The following is a 25,205-nucleotide window of genomic DNA, read 5'->3' as shown; positions in this document are numbered from 1 at the left end:
TTGCCATACATTGACATGAATCCGCCACAGGTGTACGTGAGTTCCCAATCCTGAACCCCCCTCCCACCTCCCTCCCCATATCATCTCTCTGGGTCTTTTCTACCTTTAAATGTCTATGATTTTTAACTACTCTAGATACTTCATATCAGAGGAATCATATAGTATTTGTCCTTTTGTGACTGGCTTATTTTGCTTGACATCATGTCCTCAGGATTCATGTTGTAGCTAATTTAACAGGATTTCCTTCTTTTATTAGGGCTGTATAATATTTCATTGTCTGTCTGTTCATCTGTGAAGGAATGTTTGCTTTGCTTCTACCTCCTGGCTACTGTGAATGATTCTGCTATGAACAAGGGTGTGCAGGTTTATTTTTGAGATCTTGTTTTGAATTATTTTGCATATATACCCAGAAGTGGGATTATTGGATCATATGGTAATTTTATTTTTAATTTTTTGAGGAGGTTCTATACTATTTTCTATAATGGCTGCACCATTTCTCATTACCACTAAAAGTGCATGGGGTTCTAAACTCTGGGTCCTATGAGATAATATCTCACTGTGGTATTGATCTACATTTTTATTAAGGTTAGTGGCAGTGAGCATCTTTTCATATACTTGTTGGCCATTTTTATATCTTCGTTAGAGATATGTCTATTCAAGTCCTTTGCCCGCTTAAAAAATCAGTTGTGTTTTCTTGTTGAGTTGTGACAGTTCCTCAGATATTTTGGATATTTGTTCCATATTAGATATATGATTTTCAAATATGTTTTCCCATTTCAATCCTTCTGTAGGCCTACAGCAAAGAATGTCTTCCTAATTTAGATGATGCTTTGAAAGTGAACTCACCCTCTTTGATTATCTTCTTTGAACAACAAATGGAAATTGAGATTCCTTCTATGCCAGCTCATGGTCCAGTGGTACTAATTTTCTAGTTGTAAAGAGTGCTCATTGATATCAGACAGAAAATCTTCATTGATATCAGTCTATGTGATTTCATTTGGAAAAATGTGAGTAAGTTGAAATTTATTCTTCCTAGATAGCTCAAGGACCCTCTGTAACAAAAGAACAGAGAGCCCCTCAGACAAGGAAGAGAAAGTGGGATTTGACATAAATCTACACATTTTAAGAATTAGAAATATATTTGACTTCTAAAGCATCTTTAAGGTCCAGCTATTCTTCTATGGCCAAGTTGGCAAGGATGATTTTCTCAGAAAAGAAGGGAGGGGTATAGTGGATGAGTTATAGAATACCTCAAGATATTTCCAGTACAGATTTATATGGAAGGAAGCCAAATGTATGTAACACTTATGCAAAATTTTGTCAAACAGTTTCTTCTTTATTTTAATGTCATTAAAAGCTTGTCTTAGCCTATATTTGGTATAATTAAAATATCCCATAATCATCTCAATTTGCAACAATCTTTATCTTTTAAAACCCTGTGATGTTTTTATAACTAGATAAAATATAAAATTAGATGGCAGGTGAGAGATTATGATTAAGAAGAAAAAAGTGCCAATACTGAAACTTACAAAATGGTTTTACTTAGCATGATAATTTTTATAAAAATGAATATAAGCTTGAGACTTAGTGTTAACCATTCAAATATGGTAGGCACAGTGACTTAAAAATTATGACAAAATTCAGCAGATTATCTAATTTAGTAAAGTACCATAGCTGTTAGAATGATTTTAGTCACTCTTGTAAAGAGTGAAGATAGAAATTATTTTTATGGTATCCATCCACACATATTCTGGAGGGATGCTGTGGTCTGTGGAAATCCTGACAAAAATGACTGTGTTTTGTGCACCTTTTGGTGATCTTTTGTGACATAGTGTTTACTTCTATAATTTAAAAATGAACTCAGGTTTGGATTTTAGGACATGTATTTGTGAAACCATTTTTTCACCTTGAGGCCTTATAAAACATTCAATCAATATATTTCCTTTCAGTGCCTCAAGGGCTTCTATTTTGCATGTGTATTTGCCTTCATATGCCTTTTTCACAATATTAAAAATCAAGATTCTTCCGGTGTGTTAGGTTTTAATGTTCTGTGTAGTCATATGGTTTGCTTTAAATTAGTGTTAGCAACAGAAGGAGTATTTTGGCTCTTCATTCATTGCTTTCTCATTGTATCTATAATGCATACATTAAAATTTTTTTCTCCCTTTTTTTTTTTTTTTTCTCCTGAAACTGGGCTTCTTTTTGCTCACTAAACAGTAAGCAAGATGATTAATAAAGCAAAGTTTAAAGCATTGTTTTCTTCACCTCAGCTCTGGTCCACACTGTTCTCTCAACTTTGATTATTGTTTATGAATTTGTTCATGGGTGTGTTTTTTGAATTTTCTCCAGCTTTCCTTTGCTGTTTTCTTTGGTATGTGCCATTAGCCTTTGTAGATGCTTAAGTTCTTCAGGAACAATGAAGCTGTTTTTCCTGCCTGCGCTGCTCACAGCTGACTCTGTCCTAATGAGCAGTCAGGACAGGTTTGGTATGGTGATGACATTCATCAGCATTTTGTTGTGCCCAACTCTGCGACATGCTATGATGGAACTGACCCTATAGGGATCTCATAGGTAGGGCATGCTAAGTGTGAAGATGATGATGTTTAAAAATTGAGTGTGTCACCTATGTGAGGTCATTGGTGGTCTCAAAAAAGTTTTCACATTATGTCATTTTATGTCCTCGGAACACCTGAATACTCAGGAGAACTTTACCCCAATGGATAAAAACCTGTTAATAAGATTATGGTAATAGTGATACCGTTGGACTTTCCTGGTGGCTCAGTGGTAAAGAACCCGCCTGCCAATATAGGAGACATGGGTTTGATCCCAGGGTTGGGAAAACCTCCTGGAGGAGGAAATGGCAACCCACTTCAGTGTTCTTGCCTGGGAAATCTCATGGACAAAGGAGCCTGGGGAGCCAGAGTAGCCATGGGGTCTCAAAGAGACATGACTTAGGGACTGAGCGTGCACACAGTAGTGATCCTAAGTAATGTAGTATAGCAAAAAGTTAAGTCTACTGCCCAGGCCTCCTGTGCCTTTACCCCAAACCTGAGGGCTTTGACTCATGACAGTGCGTTTTCCTTAGATCCGTATTCTGGATACCATGGTAGCTCTGGGCCCCACAATCACTCTTAATCAACACTTCTTAAACTTTGGGCGGGGGAGTGTTATTTATCCCATTGAGAATCTAATGAAATACATAGACTCTCTCTAGGGGAAATAAACACAGCACGTAGGATATTTTAGAAATAGCTTTGAAGCCTTCATAGAGTACCCTGAAGTTCATTTCAGGATCCTCTAGGGTCAACCAACCTTTGTCCTTTGATTACCTTGCTAAGCACTATGGGATGTGTGTTACATCAGTCATCTCAGTTAAAACCAACAGTGACCTGCTGAGACAGGTTCTATGTTCCACTCTTTCTGTACCATAAAGAGATGGAAGCATAGAGAGCATTAGGAGCTCTGTTACACAGGAGGTAAGCAGAAGAGCTGGGATTAGAATTTATGAAGTCTGGTATCAGAGCTGAAGATTCATGGAGTCTAGTTTTAGAACCCTTGCTATAGAGAATGTGATTCTAAGCTGAATTCTAATCTGAAGGAGCACCACGATTATTGGAAAGTTATGGGGTTCTGAGTCACTCAGGGCATCAGTGATGTGATCCATAACAGCAACTTTTGACCTCATCCAAGTGGCTGTTACAAAGGCAAGCACTCATCACTCCAGAACTATATAATCTTAGTAAAATTTTTTAGGAGATTTGTGTGCACATTAAAGTTTGAGTAGCATTAACTTAGGTCCTGCAGCATTAGCAACTCTGACACCCCCTGAAACCATATTTGAGCTTAAAATTAAACTTTTGATAGCTTTGGGTAGTGTTGTGTATTGGTTCCTGGTGCTGTGAGTGGGAGTGATGGTATGGTTGTGGGGAAGGCGATTTAGGGAGAGGTGGAGCCAGCACTAAGCGAACGTGTGTGAAAACAACAGATTGGCGCCCAGTAGGTCCCCATTCTCTGAGGCAATTGTGAGATCTATTTCAAATGCCCCTTTAAAATGGCAGCATTCTAGAATTGAGAAACAAGTTGATGGAAGTGCCATTCTAAGCAGCACAGGGCGGTTCGGGTAGTACGAGGCTATGGAGAGCCACCACAGCTTCAAAACGTGAAGCTTTCATCTCTCGTGACTGTTTTCTGCCGGTCACCATTGTTATGGTAGGTCTTTAAGAACTGACGGGGGTGTGTCCCACCTGGGAAGCAGCTGTGCTCTGGGCTGATTTCCTGTCCCCGACCCCATACCCGCACTGGATGACCTGGTCCCTCTTAGATCCCTGCTTAGCTTTGCTGTCAGTGCCTCCCTTCTCCTCAGTTGCCTCCACTCTAGATTCTTACCTTCTTCAGTTGGGTTCTGCAACCCTTTCTTGTTTTTGAACTACAGTAAGTTGAACTTCCTATGGCTAAATGATGGTCTAGCCCTAAACTGGAGCTCATGCCAAGTATAGTTCTTACACTCAGATCTTTCTCCATGTAAGACCCTCTTTTGTCACTAAGAGAAGTCATTATGGTTAATTCAAAGGCTCGCAGAAATTGACCTGTTTAAATCATTTAGGTCCATTCTGGAACATTCTGTGGAACAGACATGCTTTTTTATTGAGAACTCAACTCTAGCAAGATTTTATAGTTAATTTAATAGGTCCTGGGATAGATATTGGACTTCTGTGAGGACGAGTGAAGAGATTTTTATTTGGATGTTAGGAGAGCTGTGTGTGCTTTTCTTTTTCTGAGCAGGGAGTATGAAATCTACTTAGAAATGTAACCAGACCAAAGGGAGAAATCTCTTAGAACAAGCAAAAAAAAAAATTAAAAAAAAATTGCTAATAATTTTGATTTCTGTACCAGGAGTGTTCTGTAAAAGTGGTGCCAAAAATTACCCTTTAGAAACATCTTATTTCATTGTATTTTAAAGTTCAGTATGGTGAACAACAGGGAAGCCTGGCATGCTGCAGTCCATGGGGTCACAGAGTCGGACATGACTGAGCGACTGAAGGATACAGCAGCTTCAACTGATAAAGCTGGAGGATACAATGTTTCAGAATGTTTAATACGGGGATCTACATTTGAGTTAACTCGATAAAACACATACATGCACATACAATTGAAATTATAGACATTTATATGATTACCACTGAGGCATGTTGATACTTGGCATGATACTATTATCTCCTAAAATGCAAAGAAATTCACATCCTTGCTATTGGATTGGATTGTTTAGTTGCTCAGTCATGTTCAGCTCTTTTGCCATCCAGTGTACTGTAGCCCACCAGACTCCCCTGTCCATGGGATTCTCCAGGCAAGAATAATGGAATGAGTTGTCATTTCCTCCTACAGGGAATCTTCTGAACCAGTGATCAAACTTGCATCTCTTACAATGCAGGCAGACTCTTGACCACTGAGCTACTAGTGAAGCCCCTCCTTGACATTAGACAGACACAGGTATCAGTTGACATGTGCATCCTGAAAATTATTTTTTTCCTTTAATTATTCATTTGAAACAAGTAATGACTCAAAGAGTAAGCAATATGTAAACTCTTCACCTCGGGGAATATTTCAGTGTGAGATATGAATCCATTAAGGTCTTTTGTTATGTAGATTAATTTTTAAAAATTAATTAACCATTGTCCAGAAGTCAGAGCAAACAGTTGCTTACCACAGGAATAGAGGAACTAGTGCAAACCTTGGAAATGTCAACATGCCAACTGCCTTGAAGAGGTTGTTTGATGGAAGATGTTTAAAAAAATATTAAAATATACTTGATGTACAATATAAGTTTCAGGTGTACAATATAGTGACTTATGACTTTAAAGACTGTATTCCATTTATAGTTATTATAAAATACTCATTACAGCAATGGGAGATCCTAAATTGCAAGCTTACTTATTGTGCCTGAAAATCTTTCTTCATTGGGAAATACCTAACATAATTAAAATAAATTAATTCATACTCTGTTCCAAAGAATAGTCAAGCTTGTAGATGAAAGTGAAAGAGGAGAGTGAAAAAACTGGCTTAATACTCAACATTCAGAAAACTAAGATCATGGCATCTGGTCCCATCACTTCATGGCAAATGCACTGGGAAACAATGGAAACAGTGAGAAACTTTATTTTCTTGGGCTCCACAATCACTGTGGATGGTGACTGCAGCCATGAAATTAAAAGATGCTTGCTCCTTGGAAGAAAAGCTATGAATGACCTAGATAGCATATTAAAAAACAGACATTACTTTGCTAACAAATGTCTGTCTAGTCAAAGCTATGTTTTTTTTCCAGTAATTCATGTATGGATTTGAGAGTTGGACCATAAAGAAAGCTGAGGGCCAAAGAATTGATGCTTTTGAACTGTGGTGTTGGAGAAGACTCTTGAGAGTCCCTTGGGTTGCAAAGAGATCAAACCAGTCAATCCCAAAGGAAATCAGTCCTGAATATTCATCAGGACTGATGCTGAAGCTGAAACTCCAATACATTGGCCACTTGATGCAAAGAACTGGCTCATTGGGAAAGTCCCTGATGCTGGGGAAGATTGAAGGCAGGAGGAGAAGGGGATGACAGAGGATGAGACGGTTGGATGGCATCACCGACTTGATGGACATGAATTTGAGCGAGCTCTGGGAGTTGATGATGGACAGGGAAGCCTGGTGTGCTGCAGTCCATGTGGTTGCAGAGTCGGACATGACTGAACGACCAAGTGCATCAGTTGTGGAATCATCTCTGTGTCATCTGCTTATGTTCACTAGTGATTACCAAATTATTCAGAATTTCATAAACAATATTCTTCCCCCAGGAGAAAGAAGTCCAGTCTGAAGTTCAATACTTCTTGGTAGTTATGAAAAATGTAATCAGAGAAGTTGTCAGGCACTGTAATTAATGCTCCCTGAGTGAGCTCTTTTGCATTTGCGAATTATCCTCATTGGAATCCTTTTTGAGGAAATGTTAAGGTAAGTGAGTTAGCATTTGTACTATTAGGAAGAAAGATGATCTAAGTAGTGAATCAAATCAAGTGTTTATTTAGTTTTTTTGTTGTTTTTGCTTGTACCTCCTACTGTAAGCAGCACCTACAGTGCAGGGTGATGCTTTTTTTGACCCCCTTTGATCACTGAGAGGCCTCTGTTTACTTACTGAAGGGTCTGACAATTACTGATTATCTGTGCTTATATTTTGGGGTGTTTGTCTCAAGCACCACTAACACATTATTCTGGTGATATTCTGAAGGGAAAATAAACTCTCTAATGTTTCTCATGCTGATCTGTCAGGGGCCTTGAAATTGAGGAAAATGAGCTTTGAAAAGAAGAAATGGAAGATGTTGGAGCAGGTGACTGGGGACCAGGCATAAGGGAAAGATAAAACATCAGGGAGTCACAGTGGTGGAAGGGCAGTGATTTTTAATGGAAGAGAGTCTGAGAAAAGGAGAAATTAGAGAAATAAAGATAAATGAACAGAAAAGAAGCATTTGTCAATTTTTTTTCCCATCAGGACTTAAACTTTTAAAACAGCATTTTTCTTTTCTTTTTATATTAATGTTTATAAGCACTGTTTATGTACCTGGCAGTCTAATTGTGTTTAATAATATTTACATGTATGAGCCCTAGAATTTGATTGTTTGGAGTTGGAATCCCTGAAGTTCTACTTATTGGCTCTGTGATTTTGGGCAGAGTAAGCTTTTTGTATCCCAGTTTCTTCATCTGGGTACAAAATAGTGACAATAATAGTATATATCTCACAAGGTTATGTTAAGGATTAGAAGGTTAATATATGCAAAGCATTTTAAAAAGAGTGTACATGGAAGCACTCAATAACGATTGGCCGTTGTTAGCATTTTTATTAACATTTCAATTAAGTCGCTGAACATCAGAAAAATTAGGCCATATTCTTAAGGAATCTCAGTTAGCTTCAGGCCCAGGTGAACCTGGCTTTAGAATCCATGCTTTTAATCATATCCCATAGGAGACAGAAGACCTATTTTCTAACTCCAACATTAACTGACTCTTATAAGTTACCTAAACTCCCTGATTTTGCTTGGGCTCCCCCCAAAACAGATCTCATGACAAGGGCTTGATGAATGGTTCCCAGCAAATGTGATTTATCTTGAGGTATATATTAACTGTTTATTAATTAATGACTGTAGCCAAATCTGACAAAGCAGAATTGGCATGATGGATTGGGAAGAACGGAACAGAGAAGGGAGTAAGCCAATACAAGGATGCAGCTTTAAAAAGGTGGTTGGGTGCAGTTGGGGCTCAGGAATGGTACAGAAAGTGCCTCAGAACTGTCCACAGGGATGGGGAAAGGTGAGTGTTTATTTAACGGTTCCTATGCTCCAGGGATGTTAATTTCCTTGTACTTAGAGTTTTGTGCATGATCCATCACAAGCCTAGAATCTCAGAGGACAGAGAAGCCTGGGCCAGAAAGCAAGTGGTGGGTGGCTCAGCCAAGGTATTTCATTTTGTCAAAGGTTTTGTTTGTGTGGCACAGCTGGTTGCCACAGCCACTTGAGCAAAGTGGTAGGCAAAGGCGTTACGAAAGTGCTTGGCACACTCCCCCTAGCAGAGCATGAACACTGGTTACATAAGATACTTGCTTCATCTTTGTATAGATAAATTTTCTGTCATTCATACTGAGTTATTGAGATGATCCAATGAGATGTGTGTAGAAGTGCTCTGAAAAGTATCAGACATGTAGAATATTACCTACATTATTACTACATGTGATACTGAGATCTCCAAAGTTGAAGGTAAACAATGGTTGAGCAATTTTTTTTAAAACCCATCCATCTATAGGTACTTTTGAAATCAGTACCTCTCTCATTTCACTATCATCATCTAAGTAATAAACTCTTCATGCCTTCTTGCTGCATGTCATCAGTCTTGACATTCCAAGCAAAATTTGGGTAGGGGGTCTATTTTCTTTGTTCAGAGTGGTTGTAATAGAAGTATGGATTTCAGCTGAAAACAGGTCCCTCAAGACCACAACAGAACATATGTCATTGAATTCTAAATTGATTGTTGGTGTGATCCTATGAATTGGAAAAGTCCAAATAGTTTATCTGCCCCATCCCTGGTCATTTGGTGACTGGTTCTCTTGGGTGCTAGACCCCTAATACTCTAAGGTAGAAATGAAAGAGAAGAGAATAAGAGTTTATGCTGACGAAGTTAAAATCTGAGCTAGTTTGGCACTTTCTATCTTTAGTGGAAATCAACCTGTGCTCTACTTTCAGAACTAAAATACAATTGCGAAATGAATTTTCAGTGTTGTTTTCTGCTTTATGCTTGAATCCTCACTCCTTCATTTACCTGCTATGGGATGCTGGTCACATTATTTCACCTCTTTGAGCTTTAATTTCCTCATTGCAACCTTGAAATACTATTAATATTTAATCCAGTGAGTTGTTACAAGGATGACTGTAATGTGTTTGGAACATAAAGGCATTCAGTACATGGTAGCTGCTAGTATTATTGTTATTATCATTTTTGTTTTGACAGAGACCTGTAGCTTTATTTTTTGAGTGTTTAAATGTGATGTTTATTTCTATTAATTTAATTTAATGATGAGCTTGCCTAATCTAACATTTATATGAAATATAAAGCCTCTTAGAATCATCTTAATGTCTTGACTGAGAGAGAAATTTAAATGCTTTTGACCCTCTGAGGAGCCCTCTGACATCATGAAAGCACATAGCCTTTTGAAAGTTGATTTTCTAAACAGAAAATTGATAGCTCTGTCCATAACTGTTTTAGAAACAATTTGAAAATGTCAAGTAACCTGGGAAGGAATAAAGATTTTGCTGCTGCTGTGTATTTATAGAGGTTGTTTCCCCCTCAAAGAGGTTGAAGTGCCTTGTGTTCTTATTCCATGTTCTTCACATCTACCCTGTGAAGATCTGGGAATACATGATATCTGGGTAACATATTTCTATTTCATATACTTATGTATATAAGAGAATATAAGTGTAGCCCAGTATAACAGTGTTACTCCATTAAAAAATTTATTTTTATTTTTTAAATTTAAATTTTTAAATTAAAATTTTCTATATTTTATTGAATATTTTAATTAAAAAATTAATTATTTATTTTTATTTATTTTTAATTTTGTCTGACTCCATTTTTTTATGTTTGCTAGCTTCTTAAGCCTCATCCCTCACTGCTCCTCTTTCACCCCATTTCTGGGAAAGCTGATAAGAAAGTCTGAGTGCTTTCATCTTTGGTACTGGTCGGAAGTTCAAACCACATAAACCTCTGCCTGTATACAGAGTCCATTGTACCAGCCTTGCCCTCTAATCACCGTAAGGCCTTCCACCAGTCTCCTTCCAGCTCTCACAAACTGTTTTTCAGACCAGCTTATGAAGCCTACCCTGCTCTACCCAGAAATTCTCATTAAGTAAGTAATAAACCTTTCCTCTCTCTTCTTGTGTGTCGTCAGTCTTGACACTTAACATTCCAACCAAATTTGGGGTGGGGAATCAGTTCTGTTTCTTCAGAGTAGTTACAACACACATATATTGGCTTGTACTGAAAGGAACCAGGGTTCCTTCGAGAACTAACTCCAGGTCTGGGGGCAAGGGCCTACAAAGTAAATCTGCGATGTTTTGTCATGCCCTGAAGCAAAGACCTGTTCAAAGGCTAATAGGGTCACTTCTAAAGAACGAAGCCGGGGTGAGGGGCTTTCACTTGTCAAAATGGGACAACTTGAGCACTGGAAAGAATAATGATCCTAATAGATTACATTACATTGAACATAAATTTATAACAACAGAAGAGGGGACAGAGAGGGAGAGAAGTAACTGGAAGAGCTCTTCTTTCCAAGTGATTATTCACTAGCAAATATAGGAAAAAGGAGAGAATTAAAAAAAAAAATCACCATTTTTCAGGTGAATGAAATTGAAACAAAGATCATCATAGAATTCTAAAACTTTTGAGTAAAATGTGTTGGGGTGACAAGAATTTCACATGGAATCAGCATGTTATCCTATAGATTTTATGTGGTTTCATTGCCAAGGAAAATCAACCTTTAGAATAGATAGGTGACACAACAGGAGGTATATTATACAGCATTACCTATGTGCTATGTAGAACCTATATCAAAATATTTAACCTGATTCTCACGGTAAAGAACAAATAAATACAGAACATGAGGCATAATATAGGACAGCTGTCCTGAATTTTTCAATGTTGTGAAAACAGAAAAAGAATGCTATTCAGGAAAAGATTAAAGATACTAAAGAGATATAACCAAACACAATGTGTGAACCTTTATTGGATCCTAGATTGAAAGGTTAAGCAATTTCAAAAGACAATTTTGGTCATTTGTGCAAATTTGCATGTGGATATATGAAAGTGATGCTCTGGTTATATAGGAAAACACTCTTAGCCGATGTATAATATTTAAGGCTGAAATGTCATGGTATCTGGAACTTATTTTCAAATGGTAGAGCAAAAAAGTATAAGCATTCTTATGTTAAAAAAAAAAAAAAGATTAGCCCAGAGGTAGGAAAGAAGAATGTTACACAACATTGTAAATCCACTATACTTTTATAAAATTAAAAAAAGAAAATCCCCAGAAGAGAAAACCAAAGGTGACAACATGTTAATATTTTGATGAATTTAGATGAATGGTATTTGTTTTTCTCTTCTTTAAATATTTTTGTTGGTTTAAAAAATTTTAAAGAAAAATTTTACAATTAAAAGCCCAAGTGAACAGTGATAGAACAGAAGAACTTCAAAGGGGGTGCTGATACCACCAAGAAACACCACTGTGTAACTTCTTCTGAAAGCTCAATGATTTGAAGAGTGTAATATTTGTACTTGGAAATTACTCATAATGTACAAAATAAATAGCAATTATTATCATGTCAAAAGACTTACTGCACAGAATCCCATGCTCATGAATCAGTGCTATCGTCTTCTACCCCTGGCATCTATTTCAGTTATATCCCCCTGAAAGCCTAGTAACCATGTGCTCTCTGCAAACAAGGACAAATTGACAACTGACTCAGAGATCAAAAGATTTACCATCGCTGCAAATCTCCTTATTGTGGGATATCCTTAATACCAGATTGGATTTGAGAGCATCATGCTTGAACAGCAAAGGAACCCTGACCTCTGTGATTGGAGAGCCACTGGCAAGACTTACCTGTGATTAACCTCCTTCTGCTCAAATAAGGATAACTGCTTAAGGATGACATTTCCCTTCTGCTCAAATAAGGATAACTGCTTCAGGATGACATTTCTGACTTGTCTGTCTTGTGTTATTATGTCTGAAAAACAGCAGGAATACCTCGTCGTGCTCCTGTGCCCTGAGAAAATAATTGGCATGCTCATTATCTTTTAAGAGCCTGGAGGAATTTATCCTATTAAGATGGCGGGCAAATGAGCAGTTATATAGCTCTCTTTGACTTTGTAATGCCTTCCTATAACTTGTTATTGTGCTGCCCAGTACTGAATCTTTCCTCCTTTCTATAGTACCTTTTAATTTTTTTAAAGATGACAACTTATTTTTCTTTTCCTCTGCTCAAAGACTCTGTATGAAGAGAGATTGCCCGCCAGTGGCATATTATGAACTCACACTAAAATGAAATTGTAAGAGAATTCTCTAGCATTATATATTCCATTCTCAGCCAATGAGAGACGTAACTATTAGGTCTTTTTTTTACATTTGTAACGTATCATTTTGGGGGTACTTTTTTTTTTTAATGTTACTTGGATTTTAATCTTTTTTATCACACATCTTTTGTCCATAGTAGAGAACAGAACTTGCTCTACATAAAACCATAGGCCAGTTTAAAATAGGCAGTGAATTTAAGGAATAAGAGTTTTAGTAAAAGTGAAACTTCTTTATAAAATGATTTTATTTTCTCTGAAAATTGGAAAATTCCTGCTGAATGCATACTTTCAAAATGAAACCAAACTGTTATTTCAGTATCATTTGAGTATTTCCACATATCTGAGAGAGAAAAGCCTACAGCCAGATTCAGATTTAGAATCCTGATGTTGCCATAAGCTATGGGTAGCCTTTAAACAGGCTGCCAGGCTTCTTGGGATTACAGTTTTGTGAAATGGGTGCAATAAACCCCACCAAACAAGGATATTGTAAGGGTTAATTTATGATGACATCTGTCAATGAATTTTTAAGTATTAGGTATCCAATACATGTTGGCTAATTCAAATCTATTGAGAACATCCAAATAATTAATATGGAAGGAAATTCACATCCTGACATTCTGCAGCTAAACAAATAGTTGTATCTTTCTCTAAGGAAATCTGGCTTCCCAATGGCTCTGTGGTAAAGAATCTGCCTGTCAAAACTGGAGACCCAGGTTTGATTCCTGGGTCAGGAAGATCTCCTGGGTCAGGAAGATCTCCTGGAGGAGGAAGTGGCAACCCACTTCAGTATTCTTTCTGTACTGTAGTGGTTATCATATTCACCTAACATCCGAAAGGTCCCCGGTTCAAAACAGGGTGGAAACAGGTTTACTCTTTGGCTTCCCTGGTGGCTCAGACAGTAAAGTGTCTGCCTGCAATGCGGGAGACCTAGGTTCTATCCCTGGGCCGGGAAGCTCCCATGCAGAAGGAAATGACAATCCACTCCAGTACTCTTGCCTGGAAAATCCCATGGATAGAGGAGCCTGATAGGTTACAGTCCATGGGGTTGCAAAGAGTCGACATGACTGGGCGACTTCACTTTCACTGATAGCTCAGTTGATAAAGAACCTGCCTGCAATGCAGGAGACCCTGATTCAACTCCTGGGTCAGGAAGATCCTCTGGAGAAGGGATAGGCTACCCACTCCAGTATTCTTAGGCTTCCCTTGTGGCTCAGGTGATAAAGAAACCACCTGCAATGTGGGAGACCTGGATTTGACCCCCGGAGAAGGGAAAGGCTACTCACTCCAGTATTCTAGCTTGGAGACTATACAGTCCATGGGGTTGCCAAGAGTTGGACATGACTGAGTGACTTCACTTCAGTATTCTTGCCTGGAAAATTCTACCAACAGAGGAGCCTGATTATATTTCATGGGATTGCACAGAGTTGGATATGACTGACTGAGAATGCATACAATAGAAAGCCTGGAGATAGGTGTTGCTCTTCCTAGTTCAGAGGTTCAATAATATCAGGATTGGGTGGCAACTCTATAGACCACCTGGCCTTTCCTTAATAGTCATCACAAGATGAGGGCTACATCTCACATCAACAAGTCTGTGATCATGGCAAGAGGAAGAGGGGCAGGTCAGTGACTCATGTTTGTTCCTTTGATCATGAAAACCAAGGTTTTCTGGAAGGCGCAGTAAACTTCTGCTTCTACTCCTTTGGCCAGAACTGTCTCACATGGCCTGCTCTGGCTGTGATGGAAGCTGGAAAGGGAGAATTTAGTTTTCCCATCCCCTGCCGTAGAGTGGATCAAGGCAGGAGAGGGCTAGGAATAGGATTGGGGTTAACTAAAGCATGATGCCTGCTGCAAAGGGTTACCTGAGGAATGAGGTAGGCAGTATAAGACCATGGGCATTAGATGGTCTTGATCAGCTTTCCCAGTTACCATCTAGTGACCTTGAATGATTTACTTAGTAGCTTTGAATTGCAGCTTCCTTATTTATATTAAAAGGCAATAATCTTTCAGGTTTGTGATGAAGATTTATAATGCATACAGTATATATGTATGTATATAATATACACTGGATGCATAGTAGGCACACATACTGTTGTTCAGTTGCTCAGTTGTATCCTACTATTTGCGACCCCATAGACTGCAGCATGCCAGGCCTCCCTGTCCTTTACCACCTCCTGGAGATTGCTCAAACCCATGTCCATTGAGTTGGTGATGCCATCATTCCACATTTTCTGTCATTGAATCTATGAGCCATGCCATCTAGGGCCACCCAAGATGGATGGGTCATGGTGGAGAGTTCTGACAAAATGTGGTCCACTGCTGAAGGAAATGGCAAACCACTTCAGTATTCTTGCCTTGAGAACGGCATGAAAAGAATGAAAAAGCAAAAAGATATGACACTGAAAGATGAACTCCCCAGGTCAGTACGTGCCCAGTATGCTACTGGAGAATAGTGGAGAAATAACTCCAGAAAGAATAAAGAGACAGAGCCAAAGCAAAAACAAAGCTCAGTTGTTGAGGTGACTGGTGATGGAAGTAAAGTCTGATGCTGTAAAGAACAGTACTGCATAGGAATCTGGAATGTTAGGTCCATGAATCAAGGCAAATTGAAAGTGGTCAAACAGTAGATGGCAAGAGTGAACATCGACATTTTAGGAATCAGTGAACTAAAATGGACTGGAATGGGTGAATGTTACTCAGATGACCATTATACCTATTACTGTGGGCAAGAATCCCTTAGAAGAAATGGAGTAGCCCTCATAGTCAACAAAACAGTCCAAAATGCAGTTCCTGGGTTCAATCTCAAAAGCGACAGAATAAGCAGTTTGTTTCCAAGGCAAACCATTCAGTATCATAGTAATCCAAGTCTATGCCCCAACCAGTAATAGCTGAAGAAGCTTAAGTTCAATGGTTTTATGAAGACCTACAAGACCTTCTAGAACTAACATCCAAAAAAGATGTCCTTTTCATTATAGGGGGCTGGAATGCAAAGTAGGAAGTTAAGAGATACCTGGAGTAACAGGCAAATTTGGCCTTCGAGTACAAAATGAAGCAGGGCAAAGGCTAACAGAGTTTTGCCAAGAGAATGCACTGATCATAGGAAATACCCTCTTCCAACAACACACGAGACAACTCTACACATGGACATCACCAGATGGTCAATACCAAAATCAGATTGATTATATTCTTTGCTGCCAAAGATGGAGAACTTCTATACAGTCAGCAAAAATAAGACCAGGAGCTGACTGTGGCTCAGATCATGAACTCCTTATTGCCAAATTCAGACTGAAATTGAAGAAAGTAGGGAAAACCACTATACTATTCAGGTATGACCTAAATCAAATCCCTTATGATTATACAGTGGAAGTGAGAAATAGATTTAAGGGCCTAGATCTGATAGATAGAGTGCCTGATGAACTATGGATGGAGGGTTGTGACATTGTACAGGAGACAGGGGTCAAGACCATCCCCATGGAAAAGAAATGCAAAAAAGCAAAATGGCTGCCCGAGGAGGCCTTACAAATAGCTGTGAAAAGAAGAGAAGTGAAAAGCAAAGAGAAAGGGAAAGATATAAGCATCTGAATGCAGAGTTCCAAAGAATAGCAAGAAGAGATAAGAAAGCCTTCCTCAGCGACCAGTGCAAGGAAATAGAGGAAAAGAACAGAATGGGAAAGACTAGAGATCTCTTCAAGAAAATAAGAGATACCAAGGGAACATTTCATGCAAAGATGGGCTCAATAAAGGACAGAAATGGTATGGACTTAACAGAAGCAGAAGATATTAAGAAGAGGTGGCAAAATGCACAGAAGTATACAAAAATGATCTTCATAACCCAGATGACCATGATGGTGTGATCACCCACCTAGAGCCAGACATCCTGGAATGTGAAGTCAAGTGGGCCTTAGCAAGCATTACTGCGAACAAAGGTAGTGGAGGTGATGGAATTCCAGTTGAGCTATTTCTAATCCTAAAAGATGATGCTGTGAAAGTGCTGCAGTCAATATGCCAGCAAATTTGGAAAACTCAGCAGTGGCCGCAGGACTGGAAAAGTTCTGTTTTCCTTCTAATCCCAAAGAAAGGCAATGCAGAAGACTGTTTAAACTACCCCACAATTGCACTCATCTCACGCTCTAGCAAAGTAATGCTCAAAATTCTGCAAGGCAGGCTTCAACAGTGTGTGAACTGTGAAATTCCAGATGTTCAAGTTGGATTTAGAAAAGGCAGAGGAGCCAGAGATCCAATTGCCAACATCTGTTGGATCATAGAAAAAGCAAGAGAGTTCCAGAAAAAATCTACTTCTGCTTTATTAACTATGCCAAAGACTTTGACTGTGTGGATTGCAACTGTGGAAAATTCTTCAAGAGATAGGAATACCAGACCGCCTTATCTGCCTCCTGAGAAATCTATGTAGGTCAAGAAGCAACAGTTAGAACTGGACATGAAACAACAGACTGATTCCAAATCGGGAAAGGAGTACGTCAAGGCTGTATATTGTCATCCTGCTTATTTAACTTATATGCAGAGTACATCATGTGAAATGTCAGTCTGGATGAATCACAAGCTGGAATCAAGATTGCCAGGAGAAATGTCAATAACCTCAGATATGTAGATGGTACCACCCTTATGGCAGAAACTGAGGAAGAACTAAAGAACCTCTTGATGAAAGTGCAAGAGGAGAGTAAAAAGTTGGCTTTAAACTCAACATTCAGAAAATGAAGATCATGGCATCCGGTCCCATCACTTCATGGCAAATAGATGGGGAAACAATGGAAATATGGAGAGACTATTTTGGGGGACTCCAAAATCACTGTAGATGGTGACTGCAGCCATGAAATTAAAATATGCTTGTTCCTTGGAAAAAAAGCTATGAACAACCTAGACAGCATATTGAAAAGCAGAGACATTACTTTACTGACAAAGGTCCATCTAGTCAAAGCTATGGTTTTTCCAGTAGTCATGTCTTGATGTGAAAGTTGGTCTATAAAGAAAGCTGAGGGCCAAAGAATTGATGGTTTTGAATTGTGGTGTTGGAGAAGACTCTTGAGAGTGCCTTGGACTGCAAGGAAATCCAACCAGTCTGTCCTAAAGGAAATCAGTCCTGAATATTCATTGGAAGGATTGATGCTGAAGCTGAAACTCCAGTGCTTTGGCCACTGATGCGAAGGGCTGTCTCATTGGAAAAGACCCTGATGCTGGGAAAGATTGAAGGCAGGAGTAGAAGGGGACAACAGAGGATGAGGTGGTTACATGGCATCACTGACTCGATGGACATGAGTTTGAGCAAGCTCTGGGAGTTGGTGACGGACAGGGAAGCTTGGCGGGCTGCAGTCCATGTGGTCACAGAATTGGACATGATTGAGCGACTGAACTGAACTGAAATGGAGCTTGCTCAAACTCATGGCCATCAAGTTGGTGATGGCATCAATCCACACCCTCTGTTATCCCCTTCTCCTTCAGCCTTCAGTATTTCCCAGCATCAGGGTCTTTTCTAATGAGTCAGTTTTTCACATCAGGTGGCCAAAGTGTTGGAGCTTCAGCTTCAGTATCAGTCCTTCCAATGAATTGTCAGTGCTCATTCCCTTTAGGATTGACTGGTTTGATCTCCTTACAGTCCAAGGGACGCTCAAGAGTCTTCTCCAACACCACAGTTCGAAAGCATTAGTTTTTTAGCGCTTAGCTTTCTTTATGGTCCCACTCTCACATCCATACATGACTACTGGGAAAACCATAGCTTTGACTAGAGAGACCTTTGTTGGCAAAGTAATGTCTGCTTTTCAATATGCTATCTAGGTTGGTCATAGCTTTTCTTCCAAGGAGCAAGTGTCTTTTAATTTCATGGCTGCAGTCACCATCTATAGTGATTTTTGAGCCCAAGAAAAGTCTGTCACTGTTTCCATTGTTTCCCCATCTATTTGCCATGAAATGATGGGACTAGATGCCATGATCTTAGTTTTTTCAGTGTTGGGTTTTAAGCCCGATTTTTCACTCTCCTCTTTCACCTTCTTTTATACACATGTATACATACTGGATATATCCCAAATATTGCATGAGTTGTGTTTATATTAAGATAATATCTATTGTTTACCTGAAATTTAAATTTATCTGGACATCCTGTGTATTTACTTGCCAAATCTGGCAGCCCTGCCACAAGCAGAACTTAAAAGTTGCTTCATTAGTAACAGAAACCTGCCTGTAGTCCAGAGTCCATAGAGGAAGCAATAACCCTGATGAAATATTGTCATTTTATATTTCTCTCTTTTCCTTGACAACAAATTGGTCTTCCTTTTTAGGTCTAAGGGTGGCAAAAATAAAACCTCATATAAATAGATACCTTATTAGCTGATGAACTTTTCTTTGATATGATCAGTTTTGTTTTTTTTCCTGAAGTTATAGGTAGTAAAACAGTCTAGAGGATAGGGGCCGAGAGATACACAAAAATTTCTGCTTCAGAAAATTATGCCAGATTTCAAGGCATAACAGCTGGATGTTTGACAAAGAGCCCTTGCAACTAGTGTTGTGATTTTGTACAATGCACTTGCCCTTTATATATTTATTTTCTTCAATATATAATGGGCATAGTACTTAACTCAGAATTTTAGTGAATATTAAATGAGGTCATTTATGTGAAAGTACAGCATAATTATGAATTTTTACTGAGAGTCAGAAGCTACAACTAGGACCTCAAGGGAAATAATTGTAACATTATGGCTTATTTTGGCATTTGATAATTTTTTAGGAATTTATCCATTTTATGTATCTCTAAACATTTATTAGTATATAGTATCTAGCTCTTCATTAATTGTTGATATTATAATTTTGTGCCTAAAAGAACTAATGGAGACAAACTATTAGAAGCAATAAAATTTTAGCAAAGTTGTTGGATACAACATCAACATGCAAAATCAAAAATATCTCTCTATACCAGCAATAATCAGAAAACTCCAGAAATACTATATTATATACATAATTTCAATAAAACTATAAAGAATCTAAGAGTTAAAGTAACCTAGAATATGTAAGACCTTTATTAAGAAACTCACCAAAGTGTGCTTTTCAAAAAGTTTCATGCAAATATAAAATCAGCATGTCAAAGATCTGGAACTCATTAATTAGTAAGAGAATCAATGAGGTGGTCAGTTCAAAGAGCACTTAAGATGCCAAGGATTTAAAGGCAGTTTAACAGAGAAATATTAGGATTGCTGAACTAGTTATAAAACTGATATCCCAAACACAGACCATAAATCTTTGGAGTTAATTCTTTTATTAGACACAAAATTGTTTGCATATACTGGACAAAACTCTAGAAAATAACTTGTAACCTCACTAAGTTGGAGAGCTTTTATTAATAGTAAACAATGAGATAAATACATTTCACAGAAATCCTTTTGTGGTCTTTGCCCTCGTGTGACACTGAAAGGATGTAACACTCACCTTTTTGTGGTCTTATTTCCAAGTTTCAAATAATTTTCCTGACACACTTTGAAATTTGGGTGAAGGACATAAAAGTTGATATGAATAAAGGGAGTGTCATTTCATGCTCTTGGATGCGATGAAGTCATAGTTATTAAGATACAGATTTTCTTTAATTCAGTACATAAATACAATGCTATTTCAATCACAATTCCGGTTAGATATTTTAGATAAACTATTAAACTTGGTGTAAAATTTGTAGAGGGAAATAAATGTTCATGGCTGTCTGTGTTATTTAAAATGAAGCCGTAATATTAAGAGTAGCTACAAGGCCAGAGTAATGATAGTGATGTGCTTGTGGTGTAAGATCAGCTAAACAGATAAGTGGAAGAAAATAATACACTCAGAATGAGATTCATATATCCATGGGAATTTAATAAACTTTAAAGAAATTACCTTAAACCAGTAGAAATTGTTTAGTCAGAGGTTTTTTTTTTTTGGGTGGGGAAGGGACATGGTCTCACCAAGTGGAGAAAAATTGGATCCCAACCTAAACCTCCATAAAGGGTGATCTCCAGATAGGTTAGGGATTCCCTGGTGGCTCAGACAGTAAAGAATCTGCCTGAAATGCGGGAGACCTGGGTTTGATCCCTGGGTCGGGAAGATCCCCTGGAGAAGGACATGGCAACCCACTCCAGTATTCTTGCCTGGAAAATCCCATGGATGGAGGAAAATGGTGGGCTACAGCCCATAGGGTCGCAAAGAGTCGGACACGACTGAGCGACTTCACTTTCACTTTCCCGATAGGTTAAACATTAAGTTGGAAGGGAAGAAACATACGGCTGATAGAAGAGAATTTATGAGATAATCTTTATAATTTAGGAATGAGGAAACCAAAAAATTTCAAAAGGCAAAACCATAAAGCAAAAGATTGCTAAATACAATTATATCACACTTAAAATGCCCCGTATAGCTGGAATGGGAGAATTTTATTACATGTAAATTATACCACAATAAAGAAAATAATCAGAAACATTGTGGAAATATACATTTTGGGTTGGTTTGTACCAGCAAGATAGTTACTCATATGCTTATCTATGTAAAATCTGCCAGATACTGACTTTTGGAAAGGAGCCACTGAGAATATGCCACTGAGAATATGATGGAGATGGAAAGAGACTAACAAAAGCTTCCACTGCTCCACCCCACTGCAGCCCTCCCTCCATGAGCAAGAAGGATTTTTCTTGTACAAAAACCAAGGAAGTCATTGGGAACTGAGCACCTTAAAGAATCCAGGAGATGAAGTGACCTCTTCATAGCTCTGGGAGGCTGTCTAGCTTCATTCATTTGGCACATACATATGGCACTAACCCTGATCTAGGATTGTTGTCGCAGGGAAGAAAGCATCAAACAAAATGGACCCACCCTCTGCACTTAGACAGCTGTCATTCTGTCCCCAGGGTCCTCAGGGAGAAGACCTTGGGGAGGATATATATGGGTGAGAAGGTGAGAAAACAAGAATCTGTGAAAGCCTCATTATGCTCAGGAAAATTCAGCTTTTTTTCATTCATGAAGAACACTATGTACCAAATTAATAGGTGACTAAATGGGAAGAGGCATTTTCAATGCTTAAAACTACAAAGGACTGAATAATTAGCTGGGAATTTCTGTAAATTGGTAAGTCAGTTTCTGTCACAGGAAGACAGGTAAAGAATATGGACAAGCAACTTAAGAGCTCTCCAAGCCAAGTTATTGAAGGCATATTAAAGTAGCAATCAGAGAAATTCAGGTTCCATTGACAATATTAAATTGGCAAAAATGAGAAAACTGGATAATGCTGAGTGTTGCCAGGGAAGCAACTTGGCGAAAAGCTTCATGGGGAGTAGATTGGTACAGCCATTCTGAATAATCTGGCATGGTATAGACAAGTATACATGCATACTATGGTGCAGTAATTTTGCTACTGAGAATTTATCCCAAAGAAAACTTCTAGCATTTGTATATTGCAAAATATATAAAGATACTTATTACACTGATGTGTACAGTGGTGGGAGTTGGTGGCAGTTTGGGTAAACAGGGAAGACGCGGAGAATACATGGTTTTGGAGCTTTAGGAGGTACACATCTGATGTACACATGGAAGTGTAAGATTTGGTCTTAAAAAGATAGTACTTGGTGTGAAAGAATATGAAAATGAATGAGATCTGTAAAGATTTACATAGTTTAAAATTTATGCCAACAAAAATCACACATTTTAGAGCACTTTAAAATAAAAAGCAATAAATCCAACAGAATGATTACCTTGGAGATGTGGATTAAGTGGACTAAATGTTAAAACAAGAGTGCATCACAATGATCCATCAATGATTCCACTGTGCCTTGAAGTGTGGAGTATTATTAATTCCACCCTGTCTATTTAATAAACAACTAATAAGTAAAATGAACCATAGTGCATCAAAAGAACCTAAATATTCATGGCTATTGGAGAAATGTGCCTTGCTTACTCCTTGGCTCTGCTTAAATCCTGCCACACTTGCCTTCTGGGGTGTGGCCCATCTGGGAGTCTGCTGGGAGCTGATTTTGGGTTTTCATGTGCTATAAACTCAGAGACCAGCAAGGAAAATCCTGAAGGAAGAAGCAAGGCACAATCACGGCGGTTCTGATCTCTACTTTTGTGCATGTTCTTAAAATGCTGCAAATGTTTTGAATGTTTTTCTGCTGTGAAGTACCACGGTATTTCTGCCTCTCCTCTCCTGTTTATCTAGTAAAGCATTTTCATGTTTGTGCTTCTACATTTTTCTAGCATCAAATTGCTTTGATGAAACATTGTTGTATCTTCTGTTCATTACAACTCAGCTGGAGGCCCTCTCTTTTGCAGTTGAGAAAACAAAAGCTAAAGACCCCAAAGAACTTTCAAAATGTCATATTTCTGGGAAGTGATAAAAATAATACTTCACATCAAGTCTCCTGTCTTCAAACCACACTTATTGATCTAACACTTAAGACTGCTTTAATGCGAAGAAATCTTCAATTCTAACTGAATTTCAAGTAATTGAAAAAAAATTAATGAAGTTCTTACAGAACTTTCTTTTGCTATTTATGTAGGCGTTAACTAAGAATTAATTGGTACAGAGTCAGTAGATATGACAATCATGAAAAGGCAATTTTCAGGTGGAAGTCTGGAAGGCAGTGATAAATAATATAATTCCCTGGTCATCCACCACTGTTTGGGAACCATAATGCCTTTTATTATAAATTCTGAATTTCAAGGAATTTCAACTTGTCCAAATGCATTAGGCTATGAACTGCAAATACTCTATAGTGTCATTCCATATTCAGTTTCCAAAAAATGAATATTTATGGCATTAAACTTTTCAAAATCAGAAAATAGTTTAGGTATGTATGTAATTCAATTTTGCAAAAATAACAGATACGGCAAAACTGATTAAAATAGAACTTACATGCTGAAGAAAAAGCAATAAGAAACTCTTATAAAGTGGCCGATGGGTTTTCTCTAAGTGTCTCTTGGAGGTGAGACCAGGATAACCTCTCTCCTGAACCATACAATATCTACAACCTCCCATTGCTCAACTGGCACACAACTATCAGATCTAATTAGAATTCTCTGGCACTCCCCTTCTACATTTGCATTCAGAATGAAGATATAAACATTGCCTGATTTAGCCCTATCTACATTTCAAACATTATTTATACAATTCCTCTCCCACCCTAACCTTAACCTCAAGTAAATACATTGTCCTTCCACCTCCTCAAACTTGCTGTCTTCCCTCACATTACAGCTCTCTGCATATGTGCTTCCCCTGAATGGAATGTTCTTCAACCCCCTTCATCAGTTTATTTCTTTTTATTTTTAAAACCTTTTTATTTTGTATTGTGGTATAGCTGATTAACGAACAGTGTTGTGATAGTTTCAGGTGAACAGCGAAGGGACGCAGCCATATATATTCATGTATCTATTCTCCCCCAAACTCCCCTCCCATCCAGGCTGCCACATACCATTGAGCAGAGTTCCGTGTGCTATACAGTAGGTCCTTGTTGGTTATCCATTTTAAATATAGCAGTGTGTGCATGTCCATCCCGAATTCCCTACCTATCCCTTTCCCCTATTCTACCCACTGGCAACCATAAGTTTGTTTTTAAGTCAATGAGTCTCTTTCTGTTCTGTAAATTCATTTGTATCATTTCTTTTTATATTTTACATGTGTGGGCTGTCATATGATATTTCTCCTTCTCTGTCTGACTTATTTCTCTCAGTATGACACTCTTTAGGTCCATCCATGTTGCAGAAAATGGCATTACTTCATTCTTTTTAATGGCTAAGTAATATTTCATCATGTATGTGTGCCACATATCCGGTTCTCTGTTGATGAACATTCAGGTTGCTTCCATGTCCTGGGGTGCATGTATCCTTTGGATCATGAGTTTCTCTGGATTTATGCCCAGGATTGGGATTGCAGGATCATATGATCGCTCTATTTTTAGTTTTGTAAGGAGCAGTGGCTGTACCAATTTACATTTCCACCAGCGTTGTAGGAGGGTTCCCTTCTCTCCATGCCCTCTCTAGCATCTGTCATTTGTGGATTTTTTGATGATGGCCATTCTGGCTGGTGTGAAGTGAGATCTTCTTGCAGTTTTGATTTGCAGTTCTCTAATAGCAACGTTGAACATCTTTTCATGTGCCTATCCTATTGGCCTCACTTCAGTTTAATCCTTAGTCCTTCTTCAATCCCAGATCAGAAATCATTTCCGCAAGGAATCTTCTGGCCCCTCAGTTCAAGTCAAATCCTTTTTATATCAGCTCTCAGAGATCTTTCTCCTTTGGCTCACATATGTGGCTGGTAGTTATACATTTATTAATGTGATTATTTGCTTAATTTTTGTCCTGTCTTCTCCAAGAGACTAAGAATTGTTTGTTGACATGATATTTTATTTTATTCATCATTTTCTTATCCAGTATCTAACTCCCTCTTGTTTGGGGGTGGAGGGTGCTTTGGTCATTTATTTTGTATACCGTTCTTGTGTTTGGGGAGGTCTTCACCTTATCAGCCCACAGTTTAGGTGGCAGAGCCCATTACCTTAGTTTCCTAGCCGTTGTGCTTTGCAGCCAAACACAAACATACGACCCAGGCTGTG

This window comes from Budorcas taxicolor, chromosome 7 (assembly GCF_023091745.1).
Source record: "Budorcas taxicolor isolate Tak-1 chromosome 7, Takin1.1, whole genome shotgun sequence".
NCBI classification, from domain to species: Eukaryota; Metazoa; Chordata; class Mammalia; order Artiodactyla; family Bovidae; genus Budorcas; species Budorcas taxicolor.
The sequence above is the reverse complement of the archived record's forward strand: the minus strand, read 5'-3'. Positions refer to the sequence as shown.